Here is a 20,479-nt window from a genome sequence, read left to right on the forward strand (position 1 = left end):
CTAGATAAAGCATCAGCTACAACATTGGATTTTCCTTTCTTGAATTTAATAATATATGGAAATTGTTCAAGAAACTCTAACCATTTGGCATGTCTCTTATTTAATTTACCTTGACCTCTTAAATATTTAAGTGACTCATGGTCACTATGGATGACAAACTCTTTGGACACAAGATAGTGCTCCCAAGTTTGTAAAGCTCTAACCAATGCATACAACTCCTTATCATAGGTAGGGTAATTGAGGGAGGCACCTTTTAGTTTTTCACTAAAATATGCAATGGGGTGTCCTCCTTGCAATAACACAGCTCCTATGCCAACTCCTGATGCATCACATTCTAGCTCAAAAGTCTTTTCAAAATTAGGTAGAGCTAAAATGGGTGCATTAGTAAGTTGATCTTTAAGTAATTGAAATGCTTGGTCATGCTTGGAAGTCCATTCAAATAAAATATCTTTTTTGACAAGCTCATTCAAGGGTGAAGCAATGCTAGAGAAGTTAGGTACAAATCTTCTATAAAAACTTGCTAAACCATGAAAACTCCTAACTTCACTAACATTTTTAGGCTTGGGCCACTCTTGAATGGCTTTAATTTTCTCGGGATCCACTTGAACCCCATTTTTTATTACAATGAACCCTAGGAAAACCACATGATCCACACAAAAAGTACATTTTTCAAGATTTGCAAATAATTGGTTTTCCCTAAGGATCATCATAACTTCTCTAAGATGTCCTAAATGATCATCTTGAGACCTACTATAGATTAATATGTCATCAAAATAAACAACAACAAATTTTCCTATACATTCTCTCAAGACATGATTCATAAGCCTCATGAATGTACTTGGTGCATTAGTTAAACCAAAAGGCATAACTAACCACTCATACAATCCAAATTTGGTCTTAAAAGCAGTTTTCCACTCATCACCCTTTTTAATTCTTATTTGGTGATAACCACTTTTAAGATCAATTTTAGAAAATATGGAAGCACCATGTAACTCATCAAGCATATCATCAAGTCTAGGGATTGGGTGCCTGTACTTGATTGTGATATTGTTAATGGCCCTACAATCACAACACATTCTCCATTTTCCATCTTTCTTGGGCACTAACAATACAGGCACAGCACAGGGACTCAAACTCTTTTGTACCCAACCCTTATTCAATAATTCATTGACTTGATTCTCGATCTCCTTAGTTTCTTGAGGATTTGTCCTATAGGCTGGTCTATTGGGTAGACTAGCCCCAGGTACAAAATCAATTTGATGTTCTATACCCCTAAAAGGAGGAAGGCCTTGTGGACCTTCACTAGGGAATATATCATCAAATTCTTTTAATAAATGAGAAACTTGAGGAGATAAAGAACTAAGTTCAATGCTTAAATTATGACACTGAAGCATACCTTTACAAAGAAGAATGTAAGAAGGTTTTTCAACAATTAAAGTTTCTTTTAAAGGTTCTTGTTGAATTCCTTCTTTTAGAAAAGATTTCTCTTCATCCTTCTTTGAAAACTTATGCTTCTTTTCCTTCTTTTCTTTTTTTTTATTCAAGTTTTTTTTTTCTTCTTCTCTTTTCTTTTTCATTTGTACTTGATCCTCTATCACTTGTGAAGGAGACAAAGGATGAAGTACAAATTTCTTTTCTTTATGAGTGAAAGTAATTTCATTGGTAAGGCCATTGTGCATGGTTTTCTTGTCAAATTGCCATGGCCTTCCCAACAAAATATGGCAAGCTTCCATTGGAACTATGTCACAAACCACTTGGTCTTCATAGTTACCAATAGAGAACTTGACTTTCACTTGTTGATTAACATTAATATCCCCATCTTCATTAATCCAATGAAGTTGATATGGTTTCGGATGAGGAATAATAGTAAGACCAAGCTTCTCCACCAACCTTGTGCTACAACAGTTGCAACAAGACCCACTATCCACAATGAGAGAACAAGCATTGTTTAAAACTTTACACCTTGTGTGAAAATGTTCTCCCTTTGTGAAAGATGGGACTCATGAGGTTGGCTTCCTAGAAGCCTTCTAATCATGAGAAGTTGACCATCACAAGGATATGCACTTTCAATGGAATGGTCTTCCTCACTTGATTCACTATCACTTGAAGTAGTGGAACTAGATTCATCAACACTACTATAAATGTCTTGCCCCTTCAAAATCATCACCTTTTTAGTTGGGCATTGAGAGGCTATGTGTCCTCTCCCAAGACACTTAAAGCATTTGATATCACTAGTTTTGCTACTAGAAGTGACAATATTTTTATTTTTCTCATTTTCTTTTTCTTTTTCTTTTTCTTTGCCAAATTTCTTAGAGGAATCAAAGTGACCCTCCCTCTTGTAGTCTTTCTTAACATAAGAGCTAGATTGAGTTTTACCTTTAAAAGAGGATTTTCTCAAATTTTGTTGTTCCACCCTTATACAAAGTTGGACCAAGTCATCAAGGTCCCTATAAGGGAGTAACTCAACTCTATCTCTTATATCAAAATTAAGACCACTTAGAAATCTAGCAATGGTCAATCTTTCTTCTTCCCTTATCCCAGCCCTCATGAGATATAACTCTATCTTTTGCCTATACTCCTCAACACTCATACCCTTTTGTTGGAGCCTTTGGAGCTTATCCATAAGCTCCATACTATAATAGGAAGGTATATGCCTTCTTCTCATAGCACTCCTTAACTCATTCCAATAAGTGATGGGAGGATCATTATGAAGTCTTCTCTCTCTTTCCAAGGATGTCCACCAATACATGGCTTGTCCTTGAAAAGCTAGGGTGGCTAAAGGAACTTTTCTTTCCTCACCTACTTCATGACAAGTGAAAATTTGTTCCACTTTCATCTCCCAATCTAAGTAGGTGTCCACATTATCTTTTCCATGAAAGTAAGGGAGATCAACCCTTGATTCCCTCACTTTGTGTTCTTTAATGACTCTCCTAGGTGTTGGTTGATAGTAAGCATCCATATGCATACTACCATCATTATCTTGGCTTTGAGAATCATTGGAGCTCTTGGTTGAGCTCCTAGAAGAACCTTTTGGACTTTTATTTTTATTTAATCTTTTTAAAAGTTTTTCTTCCCTTTGCTTAATCTTTTGGATTTCTTGTTCCAAAGCCATGATTTGTACTTCTTTTTCAAGTTTCTTTTTTTGTTTTTGAAGCATCTCATCATTTTTCCAAAGTTTTAGTGCTTCAACCTCCTTGACAATTCTTTCAAAACTTTTAGGAGTATCAAAGTCACTACTACCTTGAGAATGATGACTCATGGTTAAGCAAAAAGAATTTGTATGCTATGCAAAAAGAATTTGTATGCTATGCAAAAAGTTATAAAATGTTTTTTTGGTATTTCTAGGAATGAAAATAGCACTTGGAAGTCTAAGTGTACAAGTTGCACTATCAAGGGAGGTGAGCTACAAAGAGCCACTTAATAACCAAGCCTTTTCAAGTGGAAATCACTAAACTCCTTTGTGGTATTTCCAATTCCCCAAAACTTTTCACAAAAATTTTGAATGCTTTTTCTCAAATTGTTTCTTTTGACACTTAAACTAAGCGTGAACAAATAAACTACACAATTCTAGACGTTTCAAGGCAGCAAAATTAAACAATTAAGGACAAGAAACTTAAAGGAAGCAAGAACAAGTAGCTAGTCGGATAACCCTAAGTGGAAGCTTGAAACATATGAAATTTCCAAGCCACTTCCACTAGTACTACACGTGAGATGCTATCAAGGATGTAGATATACCTAACCAGCTTCTTAATACTCCCTCCAAGATTTACAAATTGATTTAAAATACAAGAGTTTTGACAAAAATGTAAACTAGCCTAGGAAAACAAGTAAATGATGGCTTTAGTGTCCAATTAGTGACGGATTGTTGTGCAAATTTTCCAACACTTAACCAAGTGTTTAATCCGCCACTAATCCTTCAATATGATGCTCCTGGACCTGCAAAAGAAACACAACAAAGAGGTTAAAGTGGCTGCCTCACAAGGTGAAGGGATTGGTCACTCAAGTGAAGGAAATTTAGGAGGATTTTGGTCACTAAATTAGGTCAAATTTGGTGATTATAGTGTCCAAAATTTTTCCTACTCTTTGTTGAGAAATGCTTGATCCTTGAGCAAGGATTTAAGGCCACTTCCAGCACAGGAAATTATTGAAAGAAAACTAGACAAGCAACAAAGCACAATTTGGAAAGCTTATACCAAAATTAAGAGTAATATGTGTATATGACAAGACTCAAAGAAGTTCAACAAGTAAAACTGGAAAATTAAGACTCCAAAATGAAGCTAGCACTCAGTTAGAATGAAACCTAGATAGGTACTAGAGTAGATGAAGAAAACAAAAAAAAATTGAAAGCAATTGGACAAGTATAGCAAAAGTAGTAGCCAAAACAATAACAAGGAACCAAATGAATTTTCACCAACGTACACCTCTCGGCTTTTGTATTTTAAAATGTCTTATATATATTTTTTTTAATTCTTTCTTTTTCCAGTATCAAATTAAGATTCCAGAGAGTGTTTTTGCCTTTTATTTCAAATTTTTCTAAGGTTCCAAGCTATGGAAAACGAGAATACAAATCAGCCAAAAATTAGGTCAAATTTCAAGTGAGAATGATAAACTAGTGCACTAGTTTTAGGTTTTGGTTTGGATTCTTTTTGAACTATTTTGCTTTTCAACTTTTAGGTCTTTTAGGCTCTGTTTTAAACTCTGTTTTCCAGCCTCTTAATCATCATTTTTTTTTATAAATTGAATCCACAAGAAGAGTGCACTAGAAGTAGGATTACACTTGAAATTTTGAGTCACAAAATGTTTAGAAGATTTTCAAGAGAATGTGATTTGAAAACTTAAAGAACACAATGGAAACCTAACTCTAAGGAAACTTGCTAGGACTAATAGCAAATCATGAACACAATAAGGTAAAAGAAAAAGCACATATAGGAGGCAAAAGAGACACAAATCCAAGAGCAAAATATGAGACAAAATTCAAAACAAAACAAGGTTAAACATGCTATTCAAGGAATTTGCAACATATAAGGATTAAACACAAACTTCTAAGACAAAACATAGATTCAAAACCAAAATCTAAATGCAATGCATGAGGTCCAATCACGGACACATACAAGGAATGGAGAGACTCAAAATAAAATCAAAATAGCACAAGCAAAAAATTCCTAAACATTTGATTGTGGAAGAAATTCAAAACAACCAAACAATGGATCTATGGAACAATATATGATTAAAAGCATATAGATCCGAATTGAAAAACTCAAACAAGACAATTAGAACTCAAAGAACACACAAAAACATAAGAAGAAAAACGGACACAAGAAGAAGGACTTATCTCCTTGAAGAACCTTGCTCTTGATACCAAAAATGATGGAAGAAAGTAGGGAGAAGTGATGGATGTTCTTCTCCTTAGCTCCTCCTAGCCACGGATCCTCTTTAAGGAGATAACACCGAATGGAAATGAAGCTTGAAGGATGAATGAACACGGATGATGAAGGCTAAAGCCTTGGATGGAAGTATCCAAGCTCAAGATGCAAGAGAAAGCTCACACTCAAAGAGAAGGAAATCCTAATGAATTCCTAAAGGTGAAGCTCACTCTCTCTCTAGAAGACTTTGAAGAAACTCGGCACTTGGCTCTCAAATTTCAATAATGTTCAAAGTGAGTACAATAGATGAGAGGAGGGAAACATATAGCATCCGAATTTGAGGAGAACACTTGGCGCCACATGATTGGTCACATGTTGGCGCCAAGATTTGAATTCAAATTCAAATTTGAATTCAAACCTTGTGTCACATGCTCATGACCGGTCATGTAGAGCTAAATGAGAGATTAGGTTGAATTTAGAGTGAATTTAGGGTTGCATTTCGGTGTCACACTTGTGCAACCAAGGTGGTGCCAAAAGTGTGACCTAAATGCAACTTAAATTCATCCTAAATTTGACCTAATTTGTCCTAATTCAAATGAACTATTAAACCTCCTTAAACCCTAAACTAATGACCAAAATACAATGGTCTAATGAATACAATCAATAGGAAATATTACAAGGAAAATAATGAGCCCAATATTGGGTACCAAAAGCCCAAAGGCCCATGAAACCCAAAACTAGGCCCAACTAGCCTAAACCCTAATCTATGGTCAAAATACAAGACCAACATGAAAATAGATTCCTAAACTAAGAAGTACAATTAAACATGGTGTTCAGTCTATAAAAGCCCAAGTGAGAAGCACCCTAGGCCCACCAAGCCTATTGGGCCCACTAAGCTCTAAAGCAGTCAAATCTTCAAATAACCTCCTGGCCATAGCTCTAGTGGTTGGGCCTTTAGCCCATGCTCTTCCATCAACTGTTCTACTTACATATCCCTTTGTTGGAGCCTTTGGAGCTTATTCATAAGCTCCCTACCACAGTAAGTGGGAATGTTCCTCCTTCTCAATGCACTTTTAAGATCATTCCAATATTGAATTGGAGGATCATTGTGGAGGCGTCTCTCTCTCTCTAGAGCTGTCCACCAATACATGGCATGCCCTTGGAAGCTAAGGGTAGTCAGAGGGACTTTTCTCTCTTCACTTAAAGAGTTGCTCAACCTTCATTTCCCAATCTAAATATAACTCCACATCATTTTTGCCAAAGAATTGTGGGAGGTCAACTTTGACTTCCCTAGGCCTTGTGGTCCTTCTAGGTGGAGGTTGGTAGTGATCCCTTGGTTCATGCTTTCACTAGGGGATGTATAGTGGGAATGTGAGCTCCTACTTTTTTTTCTCTATTTCTTCATATCTTCTTTCAGTTTTTCCTCTTCTTGTCTTAAAATTCTCAATTCTTCCTCAAGGTAAGCAAGTTGTCCTTCTCTTTCAATTTTATCTCTTTCTCTTTGAAGAGACTCTTGTTTTTTCCATAGTTTAAGTGATTTGAGCTCTTTTGTAATGTATGAAAGACTTTTTGGAGAGCCATCACTTTCACTATTGGAGGAATTTTGAGACATTTTAACACAAAAAGATTTTTCCACTCAAAAATAGTTTTTAAGAAAATAAGATTTTTGGGAAGTGCTTAGACTTGGCACTTGGAGGTCTAAGAGTACAAATTGAACTTTTGGAGGGAGGTGAACTACTAAATAGCCACTTAATAACCAAGTCTCTTCAAGTAAAAATCTCTAAACCCCCTTGTACGTTTGTCTTGCACAAAGCCATTTTCACAAAGATCTTTTTCAAAGAAAAATAACAAGCAAGTGCCTATTGTGTACAATTATCAAGACTTAAAATCATAAATGGCAAGAAAACATAAATTTCTTGAAAAATTAAATTGTTGAAAACATAAATTGCTTAAAACATAAATTGCTTAAAACATAAATTGCATGAAAACTTAAAGACAAGAAAACATAAACTAGGCGTTGAAAGCAATTAAACTTAGGTCAGAGCTTGAAAGGAACCAAAGACCTTCAAGGACCCTCTCACAAGTACTAAACGAAATTACTATTAGAACACTTAAAGGAGAGATGAAGATACACCAAAGGCACTCCAAGACACTCCTTAATAATGGCCTTCTACAAAAATTGGAAATTATAAGATTACAAGAAAAAAAATGAAATGCAAATTTTCTTCAAATGAAATGCAAATTCACACTCCAAATGAAATGTAAATTCACAATCAAATGAAATTAGTGGCTGCACTTAATTTCAAAGAAAACAAATTAGCCACTAATTAGAGACAAATTTTAGAGACGGATTTTTGTAAGGAAAATAGGTTTTAGAAACAAAAATTTTTGTCACTAAAAATTGGTCTCTAAGTTCACAAAATTTTCAAAAACTTATTGCTCCTTCTCTTCCAATTTTCAGCCACCAAGCATGCAGCCCTCACAATGTGTTTCACTCCTCTTTTAGAAGCAACCTTGATGATGGTTACTCCTAAGTGTTTGAATTTCCAAGAATCCAAACCAATGAGAAACAAGCTCCTAGGTCACCACCAAAATCCTTCAATATTAGCTATCGTTGAGCTTGGCCTTCAACACCTTCCAAGAGGCACTCAACAAACCTTAAGATGCTGGAATATTAATACAAAAACTGAAAAGGAACAATTTATAATGGCTACACCGAATGGTAGAGTAAAATGAGACAAACTAGAAGGAATTCCACAAAAATGACAAGCAACAATTATGGCAAATTTAGAAAGCTAGCACATAAAAGATAACCTATCAAAGGCACTAGAATGGATTACAAAATAAAAGCCAAGATTAGAAAAAAATTCAAGACACAAAATATGTGGCTGGACTGAAAATATTATAGGCAAGAACACACCAAAACCGAGAGCTAGATATACAAATTTTTTCTCCTTTTGGCTTTTTCTTTTGCTATTTTGTTTCTTTTCTTTTTGCAAAATATTTCTCACTTCTTTTTCTTTGATTAATCAGGAGTTTAAATGCACTTTTAACACATATAGGTCTCGGTCTAAGGCTAATAAAACTGCTGCAAAAATTTTCACACAAAACAAGAGGTGTTCACATGCATCATTCAACTAGTGCTTCACAATTTTGTAGTGTTTTTAGGTCAAATTTTTAAGCACTCATTCTTTTGTTTTTCTCATGCATTTAGAACACATACACCTCTATTTTGCCTCTGTTTCTAATGTATAAATTTTTTTAAAAGTTTCAGCCACACAATAAGACTCAAGGAAACCTAATAGGAATTAGTGTTTAGTTATTTTTTTTTACAAAACTTTAACAAGACATAATAGAAACCTAACTCTAGAAAATTTGCTAGAACTAATAGCAAATTATGAACACAATTATGTAAAACAAAAGCACATATAGGTAAGGTTCAGATTTAATAAGAAAAGTACACAAAATTTTCAGACACAAACAATACAAAAAAAATTAGGTCAAACAAGCTAGTCTAGGAAGTTTCAACATGTAAAAGGACTACACATGACTTCTAAGACAAAACAACTGATTCAAAAACAAATCTAATGTAGAATGAATGTTGTCCAATCACGGACACATGTGAATGAATGGAGATACTCAACAAATACAAAAACGCACAAGCAAAGAGAACCTAAAGCACAAAACAATTGATTCACGGATTAGGAACAAGCAAAAACATGAATCAATTACTTCTTATGTGACATATAGGATCTATAAAAAAAATTAGAAAATTTAGATCCATACATCAAACACATATTTAGACATAGGAGAAGGAAGAAACAACACGGATTCATACAAAAAAAATTAGAACACCAAACCTCAAGAGCACTAGGCTCTAGATACCAAAAATGATGGAAGCACTTGGAGGAGATTGATGTTCTTCCAAGCTTCCATGCAAAGAACCGAAGAAACTCTTGAGGTCAATCTTCAAAACAACACTTGAAGCTCCACGAAGCAATCTCCAATGGAGGAGAAGCACCTAAGGAGGTTCGGTCACCTCTTGAAGAAGTGAAGAAGCTTAAGGAACCAAGTTTCTAGGAGAAGAAACCTTGAGAGAGAACTAGGAACTAGGTTCTCACGATTTTGACTCTTGAAAAATGAGAGAGAATTCTGAATTCTTTTTCTCATAAAAGTCCAAAAGTGATTACAAGAGAGGGATTTACAAATATATAGGGAGAGGTAGCTTCTAGGAGAAGCTAACCTTAACCATATGGTTCACTAGGAACCATGGTAAGGTGTAGCTAAACCATCCATGGTTTCTAAAACTTGTAGGAGAAGCTAACCTTGACCATGGTTCACTTAAGAACCATGGTAAGGTCAGCCAAACCTACCAAGGTTTAGAAACTTGGAGGAGAAGCTACTAAACTTGAAGAAGGTGACTTGAAATTCAGCCAAAGAGAGACTATGAAGCTAAGCAGCCAAGTACTCAATTTGCTCACTTGATTTAATTAAAAAATATTTGATTTGGTTTAGTTAGGTTCATCAAATGATGATGAGACCTAGCTAAATCAAATCTATGAAAAATCATGAGCAAAATGAGTCCAATATATAAAATTTTGCCTAGGCCCAGTCTTGGCCCAATTACTAGTCACACCCTCAAGCATTGCTAAATGCCACCCCTTTTTCCCTACTGAAAAAATATAGTGAATGTATCAACAAAGGAGGTTAAAACGAGTCAAACTCTCCAAGTAACCCACCCTAAAATCAATATACAAACAATAATAAAAACAAGGAAAGTTCCTCACAAATATAAAGGCAAAAATACACTAAAACAAGAGAATTATGTACAAAATTTATACAAATAGAACTAGGCCTTCTCTTCATGATAGAGTTGTCTAAGTGAAGAATACCTTGGGCTTAAGAAGCCCACTATTCTTCAAGAGATCCAACTCTTCTTGTATTCTTCTAGCCATAGCTCTAGTGATTGGGCCCTTGGCCCATGGTCTATCAAGAGGCCAGACTCGGCCCTTCATCTTCTCAATATCCCCTTTCTCCTTGGACCACCTATGCTTCCAGTGGTCCACAATAGCCATCGTCCTCTGCAGGAAAACCTCTATCGAGTCAAGGCCCTCCACTGGCCCGACCTTGTTGATCATTGCCTGATCGGCCGAGCGCGTCGAACCCTTTGGGTAGGAGGTCTCAGCGGTCACCCTTGATGATGGAAAACTTAGGTGAGGAAGATGAATGTTCTTCACCTTAAGCTTGCTCTGGCCGCTTGATCTTCTCCTTGAAGGTTGCTGGAAGAAAATTCCAGCTAGGAAGAACCTTGATGACGTGAAGAAAAAGGAAGAATGAAGAAGAAGGGAGCACCAAAGCAAAGTGAGTAATGGATTACTCACAATGGTGCTAAACCTAGAGAAAGTTCAAAGGAACCTAGGCTAGGTGAGAGTTACTTTGAGGAGAGACTTGGCTGAATAATTTTCAGAAATCTCATTAATGATTCAAAGTGTTTACATGATGAAAGAAACAAGCACTTATAGGCAAAGAAATCAAGCAAGTGGTGCCAACTCCAAAGGCACAAAAATGGCGCCAAAATTTGAATTCAAATTTGAGTTTGAATTCAAATTTTGAACGTCCACTTTGGCTTCCCATGTGCAGCCCCTCCTTCTAGAGACCTTAATTACATTTAAGTGTAATTTAGGGTTCATTTGAGTGATCACATGTGCAGCCCCCTTTGGCACAAAACATGTGACTCAAATGCAACTCTAATTACTCCTAAATGTAATTAGATTTCTATGATTTATGCCTAATTCTTATTCCTTTTAAATTCCTATTCTAATGGCCTAAATACAATGGTCAAACATATACAAATAAAAGGAAATAATAAAAGAAATAAAATGAGCCCAATATTGGGTACCAAAAGCCCAAAGGCCTATGAAGCCCAAAACTAGGCCCAATAAGCCTATGGCCCAAAATATTATCTTAAATGGTCCAAAATACAAGACCAAAATATATGATACCTACACTAATATGATATATACAAGACATAAGGAAAATAGCTAAAACAAGATATGGCCCATGAGAAGTTCAATTTGGGCCTTCCAAGCCCATCGGGCCCATTGGGCCTTGACTGGCCCAAACCTTCATGTCTAGCCCATTCCTCTTGGTTCTTTCAATGTGTCACCCCTTGCCTTCCTAGGCATGATTCCATCACCCGAACTCCACAAAGAGTCTATATCCGACGAGGCGCTCACATGATCCAACCGCGTCAAGGGGCGATCCTTCTCAAAGCGTTGAGCAAGGTACTTACCCTTGGGGACCCCCTTTGACTAACGAGACGGCAGCACCGAGGCTGCAAAGGTAGGTGTTGGGACCTCGGAGCTTGGCCCCTCTCTAAAAATCGTAGTGGGAGTCAGGGCAGAGGCCGCCTGCGCAGCAGCGGCGGCGTTCAGCCCTGGCGCCTCCGAGCTTGGGGCCACCCGGACCTCGGTAGCATTTGGCTCAGGCCCCGCCTACAAAAGACAAAAATTTTCTCCTAAGTCAGAAAACAAGAAAAAGGCAGTATAGAAGTGAAATCACAAAGAAAGGCACAAACCTCGGCGGCATGGGCAACCTCCTCAACAGCCACTTGGGAAGCTCCCTCAGACGGAGGACTCCCGGTGAGGTCACCTCTTCAGCATCACAAGGGGTGGAGGTCCCCCCGATCTCTTTCTCCCCCCTCTTTTTTTTCCTGCGAGTCTCCAAGGGGGGATCTCATCCTCTCGAGGCTCAGGAACCTCGATCTCGGCAACGTTGTACCGAGACTTTAGCTCACACCACTTGCTTTTTCCCATTATGCCTGCAAGTACAAAAGCCAAATACATCAATAAAAGAAAATTTTACAAACCCTGACAACTAAAAAAGACGAGATACTCACTCTCAGACCCCTCTCCTTGTACGCCGAGTTAGAAAGCGACAAATCGAGCTTGCAATCCAAGGGACGAGGAAGCACTTCTAGGTCCTTAATGGCAGCAGCATCTGACGTTGTTAATTCAAGGTTGGACGACCCATTAAACCTGACTGGAGGCTGCTGCTAGTAGAGAGGGAACCTCGGCAACCCACCAAAGTGGAACACCTCATCTTCCATTGGGTCGACCTCCACGGGCAAAACCCGGAAAAACTCCTGCTTGAAACCCTTGTACAATTAGGAGTAAAGGGAAAATAAGTCCCCAGCCTTACTCCCACTCAAAGACACCCAGCCATAAGGGAGCATGCCCAACTTCAGTTAGTAAAAATGAAGAAAAATAGGAAGAGATAACCCTATACACAGGGTCGAGAACATGACCTAGAAAGCCCTCAAAAAACCCCAACTATTGGGGTGCAACTAGCAAGGAGCCGAGTTGACAAAGTTCAAAAAATCGCACTCAAATTGAGTAAAGGTAAGGCACACGCCTAAATCCCTGAAGAAACACTTGTAAATATAGAAGAAGGGAGGGTTAGAGGTACCCCCATATATACACGCTCATCGGGCTGACAAGGCTTGATGGAACCAACTTGTCCACGAGAGTTAGTGGTTGATTCCTTCTCTTCTCCAAAGTTGATATGATGTGAAGGATGATCTCTTCAAGGGTATGTAAGTCGAGGATTTGGTGTTTGGGAAGGTTAAGGGTGACGCACAAAATGAAGGAGAGAAATGGATGGTGTTTGGTGGTGTAGCTCCTTTAGGCTAGCTCACTTCACTTAGGATGATGAAGGCCAACCAAGGAAGACCCAAGCTCACTCTAGGTAGAGAGGAGAGGATAGGGGGCCATGAAGTTCCTAGGGGACTAAGGAAGGAATGAAGAGGCACAAAGGCTCACTCAAGTTCATTAATTTCCAAAGTGGCTACAAGGTGGGTTACCTAGAGTACTTATAGGGAAAGAAAGGCATCTAGGGTTTCTTGGGAGCATTTGGCCAAAATTTTGGTGTCCAAATGCACCCTAAATGAACCCTAAATGCATCCCAAATGAAATGGGTCTCATCCCTCCTAAAAGACTAAAGTACCCTTAGGTCAAAAAAAAGAAAGAAATGGACTTTTGACCTTAAAAATAAGGTTGAAGTCCTAAAATAAATCCTAAGACTAATTTTGCCCCATAATACAAAGGCTAAATAAAAATACAAAATAAAATCCTAATATCTAATGTACCCCAAAATACAAGGGAAAAATGGGAAAAGGAAGCAACAAATTAAGGAGATGGCTAAAATTCCACACACATGATGATCATGGCCTTTGGTGTGGTGTTTTCTTCATCTTCCTCTACTCTCCTAGCCATGGACCTTGTGATAGGCCCTATATGATGCTTCAAGGATGGTCCTCCATCATCCCCTCCTTCTTGAGAAGGATTTGACCACAAATCTTCAAGCTTAATCATTCCATTGGTAACTTCAAGAGATGTGAGACCACAATTAGGGAAAGAAACTACTTAAAACTTAGCTATGCAATCCTTAGGTTTGTTGAATGAAAGTGCTAGGGGAAGGACAAAGCCAAAGAGGCATCACTATTTTTGAAAAAGTTATTGCCCCCATGCAATTCATTCACTAAATCATCTATCTTAGGGATTGGGTGCCTTTTATTCAATGATGGCTTTTTTTTAAAAAAAGGTGCTCATCCTCCATTGCCATCTTTCTTTGGCACCAAAAAGAATAAGGATGGCATAAGGGTTAAGATTCTCTAGAACCTAGCCCTTTTTCTTCAAAGGAAAAATCCTTTTTTTCTTTTCTTTTCTTTTTGTTTTTGTTTTTGCTTTTCTCTTCTTCATCTTTCTTAGCTCTTAGTTTGAGTTGGTCTTCATTCACTTGAGAGGGTGATAGAGGACACCACACAAACTTCTTACCTAATTGTTGGAAACTTATTTTATTTGTGAGGCCATCATGGATTGTTTGCTTGTCAAATTGCCATGGTCTCCCAAGCAAGACATGACTAACCTCTAATGGAACTATGTCACACAAAACTTCTTCTTTATACTTGCCAATAGAGATTGGTATGTTTTCTTGTTGGTTAACTACAACACCTCTTTCCTCATTGATCCATTGCATTTTGTAAGGTTTAGGATGAGGTTTTGTAGTTAAGGCTAGCTTATCAACCAATCTAGTGCTACAACAATTGGAATTTGACCCACTATCTACAATGAGAGAACAAGTGCTTTCTAAGACCTTGCATTTTGTTTGAAACAAGTTCTCTCTTTGTGATTGGTCAATTTCACTAGATTGATTGTGTAGGAGCCTTCTAACCAACAATAAGTCTCCTTCATAAGGTAAGATTTCTTCCTCGGATTCTAAAACTTCTTCTTCATCACTTGAAGATGAGGAAGTAGCTTCATCAAGGCTACTATAGTGATCTTGGCCCTTTAAAAGCATAGTTTTCTTGGTGGGACATTGTGAAGCAATGTGCCCACGGCCAAGACACTTGAAACACTTGATGTCACTTGTTTTAGTGTCTTCGGAAGATGCCTTAAAAGATGGTTTTTCTTTTTCTTCTTTTTTTTCTTTTTCTTTTTCGTCTTTGGGATAAGGTAGGGAAGAGTGGCCCTCCTTCTTAAAGTTCTTGGAATAAGAGGGAGTGGAGTCTTTTTGAAAAGTTTTTCTTTTAAGTTGATGCTCCACCCTTGAACAAAGTTGAACAAGTTCATTTAAAGCTCTATAAGGTAAAAGTTCAACTTTGTCTCTTATTTCAAGGTTTAAACCACTTTGAAATCTTGAGATTGTGGTCCTCTCTTCCTCCCTAATCCCAGCCCTCATCATTAGCAACTCCATAGATTGCCTATATTCTTCCACACTAGAGGACCATTGTTTCAATCTTTGAAGCTTATCCATAAGCTCTCGGTCATAATATGGAGGAATATGCCTCCTTCTTAAGGCACTACGGAGTTCATTCACATATTGTATTGGGGGCTCATGATGCAATCTTCTTTCTTTTTCTAAGGAGGTCCACCAATACATAGCATGCCCTTAGAAGCTAAGGGTTGCCAAAGAAACCTTTCTCTCTTCATTTATTCCATGGCAAGAAAAAAGTTGTTCAACTTTCATTTCCCAATCTAAATATGTTTCAACATTGTCTTTTCCATGAAATGAGGGAAGAGTAATATTCGGTTCCTTATTGGAAGACTCCATTGGTCTTTGTGTTCTTGGTGGCCTTTGATAGTAGTCATCATTGTGATGACTACTATAATGGCTATCACTTGGAGGATTTGTAGGGTGTTGACTACCCTCGTTTTCACTCCTAGGGGTTTTCACCCCATGGCCTCTTTGAGGCCTAGTTGGGGAAACCCTTGGGTTGGGTCCTCCAACTCCTCCCCCCATGACTAGCTTTGCTAGCATCTCTTTTATTTCCTTATTATTTTTCTCATTTTCTCTCTCTTTTCTCTTATATTCTTCCTCTTTTTTTTCATTTTCTTCTTCTTTTCTTTTTATGTATTCCCTAAGTTCTCTAAGTTCATCCCTAAGACTATGTCTACTACTATGAGTATTTTGACCCCTTACACTTGAATGATCACTCATCTTTGATCAAGAAAGGTTTTCACAAAGAGGTTCTTGAAAATATTTTCACAAAGAGTGAGTGATAAAAGGGTTTTCACAAAAGCTTTTGAGTGCAAGAGTAGTGATAGGAGGCCTAAGTGCACAAAGTGAACTATCAAAGGAGGTGGACTACAAAGAGTCTCTTAAAAACCAAGCTTTTTCAAGTAGAAATCACTAAGTCCCTTTTCACTTTTCTCACAAAAACAATTTTAGCACAAGAGTGAGTATGTGTTCGAACCCCTAGTAGGCAACTTTGGAAGCCTCTAAACGAACATACAACAATCTAAGGAATTATGCTAACAACTAAGAGAATTGAAGGAAAGCAATAAGGCATATACTAGTCAGAAGTCCTAGGGTGGAAGCTTGAAGTGACCTTGGGGGTTTTCAAGACACTTCCACAAGTACTAAACGAAACTACTCCTAAAATCCAATTAATTTAATAGGCCAATTTACAACCCAATTGAATGAATAAGGACCAAGACACAAGTGGCCCAATCAAAACAACACAAAATTGGCACAAAAGAAAGAGTAAAGAAACAAAACAAGAAAATTCTTCAAGTTCCAATTTGGTGTTCCCTTCACAATGAGAAAACTTGGTTAGTTTCCTCCTGATGTGTTTGGCACTCTATGTTTGTGATTGTCGCCACCGGCCCAAACGGGCCTCGGCGGTCGCGAAGACGGTCGAGCTCGCTTATTATTTTAGTTTTGAAAATGTATTGGATTATTAGAACGACTTGTTCTCAAACTGAGACCTTGTCGATCCTATCCAATTTATTTATTAAAACGTCTCACCAATCCATATTAATCCCAAGCGGGACCCTCCATGGATTAGTGGTTTTCGTAAAAGGAGGGTTCGTGGAGTCGCCACCAATGTTTTACTCAAAACATTGGAAAAAGGGATAAGGCAATTGATTTTATAAATCAACTTTGGCCATTACAACCAGAGTTGGGTAAGGGAGTCGGTTACGCGTGGGGAAGGTGTTAGCACCCCACAGCGCCCCTTTCGGGTTCCCTATGACAGATTATTTTCTAAAATAACAGCGTAAAATTACTAAATTACCCCTATTTATTCTAAGCAATTATAAATTAACTATCTACATGATGACAGTTTAAATATGCACACAGAAAGCAGTAAAAGGAAGGATTTAAGAAGAAACCTCTTGAAGCGTGCTTTTATATATTGAGTAAAACTGGGAAGCTTTTTGGCGTTCCCTCGCTCTACAAGCTCGCTCGCTCCTTCTAAAAACTTTTAACTATGGAAATCCGGAGGATTTCCCTTCGACTAGGTTCGATCCTCAAGCAAAATGGCTCGGGGCTCAAGAACTTCGTCGGATCAACTCTCCGAGTGATTTCTAGGGCAGAACACTGCTCAAAAACCCCAGAATACTCAAGGAGAGGGTTAAAACTATGTGAAAAAGTGTGGAATGACGTCCAATTGACGTCATATTTATAGGGAATAGGCGCAATACGGCCTACAGAAGCAATACGGCCGTATTGAAATTTTTGAACTTCAATACGGCCGTATTGAGTTCAATACGGCCGTATTGAAATTCAGAAATTTCAATACGGCCGTATTGAGTTCAATACGGCTGTATTGAAGCTTCAATACGGCCGTATTGATTTCAGTACGGCCGTATTGAAGTTTCTGAAACTTCAATACGCCGTATTGAGTTCACTGCGGCCGTATTGAAGCTTCAATACGGCCGTATTAAGTTCAGTACGGCCGTATTGGGCTTCATTCCCTCCATTTCCTTATTTTGAGCTATTCTAAGACCTCTAGACCTACAGAGAACCCTCCTAGGGCCTTCCAGGAGTCCTTCTGGCTGATCTTCCTTCAGTCTTCGAGAGTCTTCAAGCTTTATTTCCGACCCGGACAATTTTAGGGGTCTACAGCTGCCCCCCCTTTACTTAGTCGGACGGCCTTTTGGTGTATCGGCTGACAAGTAAAGGAGTTGACCCAATTGTCCGGGTGATGCGCCGACCTTCTGACTTGTAGCGTCTTCCGGTGGAAAATTGTCGAGTAGCCTCTCCAGGTTTTGCTTTGCTTGCTGCCCAAGCTGGAAGCTGTGAGTACCGCCTCTCCAGGCTTAGCTTCACTCTTTGTTCGAGCCGGAAGCTAAGTACCCTTGTGACAACGGTAGCAGTGTGAGTTTCGCCTCTCCAGGCTTAGTCTCGCTCTTTGTTCGAGCCGGAAACTAAGCACCTTTGTGACGACGGTGAGCAGTGTGAGTTTCGCCTCTCCAGGCTTAGTCTCGCTCTTTGTTCGAGCCGGAAACTAAGCACCTTTGTGACGACGGTGAGCAGTGTGAGTTTCGCCTCTCCAGGCTTTGCTTTGCTTGCTGCCCAAGCTGGAAGCTGTGAGTACCGCCTCTCCAGGCTTAGCTTCACTCTTTGTTCGAGCCGGAAGCTAAGTACCCTTGTGACAACGGTAAGCAGTGAGTACCTCCTTTCCAGAGATAGCTTCGCTCATTGCTCGAGCCGGAAGCTGCATACCTCCGTGTTTGTGACGACGGGGGTAGCGTGAATATTTCCTTTTCAGGGATTTGTGATGATTTTGTCTCCACAGTCCACGATGCTGCTTCGACAGTTGTTTTTTGATTTTTGTGCCACTGAGGGCTGGATAACGCAGGGATCCGTCTAGGGGATGTGCAGTTACTCATAGGTTTTTTGTGTCCCAACTTTCCATTGCGTAGTTGGTGCCCACTGGGGAATTTCTGATTCCTTAGGGATGCAGACACAAAGATGCTCTTTCTGATGTGAGCGGTGCCTTATGATTGGCTGACGTCCTTTCGACGTTGGTGGAGTATCCCGGTTATCCTTGTTCGGGTAACTCTTTTTGATTTTCTGATTTTTTGCTGCCTCTGTGTAGGCTGTTATCCGCTGGGGATTCTGGATGTTGATTTTGATTAGCCTCTTCTGTTAGGCATATCACCTTGATGTTCAATGATTGGCTGAGAGCCAGATTCCACTTGGGGAATGATTATTGATCTTTTTATGATTTTTCCGTTTGAAGGAGTGCCTCTTATGTAGGCGATTGGGGAATGGGGTTCAGTGTTCGGCTGAGTGCCGGATTCCGCTTGGGGAATGGTTATTGATGTTTTTTGATTTTTCTCCTTTTGCAGGGATGCCTCTGAGTAGGCGATTGGGGAATGAGGGATCTTATGTATCCCAGAGTATTATTTAGGAAGCCTCTACAGGCTTAGCCTCACTCGACACTTGAGTTGGAGAGCTATCTTCACTGAGGAAGTTTAAGTCCTTTGACTTGGATATTCTGCTTGGGAGATCGTACTTCCATTGGGGATTTTGACGATCTTGCTTGATAGCTCTTGCTGGGGATTTTGAATCCAAGAGCATGAGTTGAGGTTCCCTCTGGGGAGTATTATTTCTGCGAGCCTCTCCAGGCTCAATTATTCTTTGATGTGGAGTATTATTTTGGCGAGCCTCTCCAGGCTCAATTATTCTGAATGAGTATTGTTTCGGCAAGCCTCTCCAGGCTCAGTTATTTCTGAGAGAGTATTATTTCAGTAAGCCTCTCCAGGCTCAGTTATTCTGATGAGAGTATTATTTCAGCAAGCCTCTCCAGGCTCAATTATTCTGTACAGTTGGGGGAGTATTATTTCTGCAAGCCTCTCCAGGCTTTAGTTATTCTGAGGAAGTATTATTTCTGCAAGCCTCTCCAGGCTCAGTTATTCTGTATGATGTGAAATCTTTTGTCTTTTTTGTCGACTTTTGACTTTTTCTGTATGTTTGCCTTTTTTGTCATTTTTTGGCTTTTTCTGTATTTTTGCCTTTTCTGTTGTTTTTCGGCTTTTCCTGTACAGAAATGTCTCAGTTATTCTGAGAGAGTATTATTTCGGCGAGCCTCTCCAGGCTCAATTATTTTGAGAGAGTATTATTTCGGCGAGCCTCTCCAGGCTCAGTTATTTTGAGAGTATTCTTTCGGCAAGCCTCTCCAGGCTCAGGTATTTTGAGAGTATTCTTTCGGCAAGCCTCTCCAGGCTCAGTTATTTTGTATGACGCTGTTGATTTTCTGAATCTTTGCATTTTGTTTGCTGCTGTCATACACAAGTAATTTTTCCTATTTTTTCTAATTTATGTAGTTGCCTCATGACGAGGTCTTTGAAAATTTCTTTATGGCCAATACGGCCGCATCCATTTCAGTACGCCCATGTTGAGTTAATATTTTGTTCATAACCCTGATTTTAGTACGGGTGTACTGAACATGGTACGGGCGCATTGTTTTTTCTGAAATTTATATTTTTTATTTTTTATTTTTTATTTTTTTTGTTTTTTTTTTTTGTTTTTTCAATAAACAGAGAATAAGTGATCTTCCAGTACACCTATCATCTGTATGCATGTATGCGGTATGATGCACCTAATTCTATTTGATTCTTTTTTCAAAAGAATTAACCGATGCGTTTTTCTGTTTGGATTTTGCCATTCCTCCAGACGGACTGTGCTCTGCCGATTTCTGTTACCGAGGAATGATGCGTATTTTGATTTTGGTGTCATCAACCAAATGATTCTTCCCTTTCTTTAAGAGATGTGTCAACCCTCCTATTGACCACTATATCTCCATGTTTCCACTAGATTATTCAAAA

Source organism: Cajanus cajan, chromosome 3, assembly GCF_000230855.2.
Source record: "Cajanus cajan strain Asha chromosome 3, NIPB_CcT2T_4, whole genome shotgun sequence".
Taxonomy (NCBI): domain Eukaryota; kingdom Viridiplantae; phylum Streptophyta; class Magnoliopsida; order Fabales; family Fabaceae; genus Cajanus; species Cajanus cajan.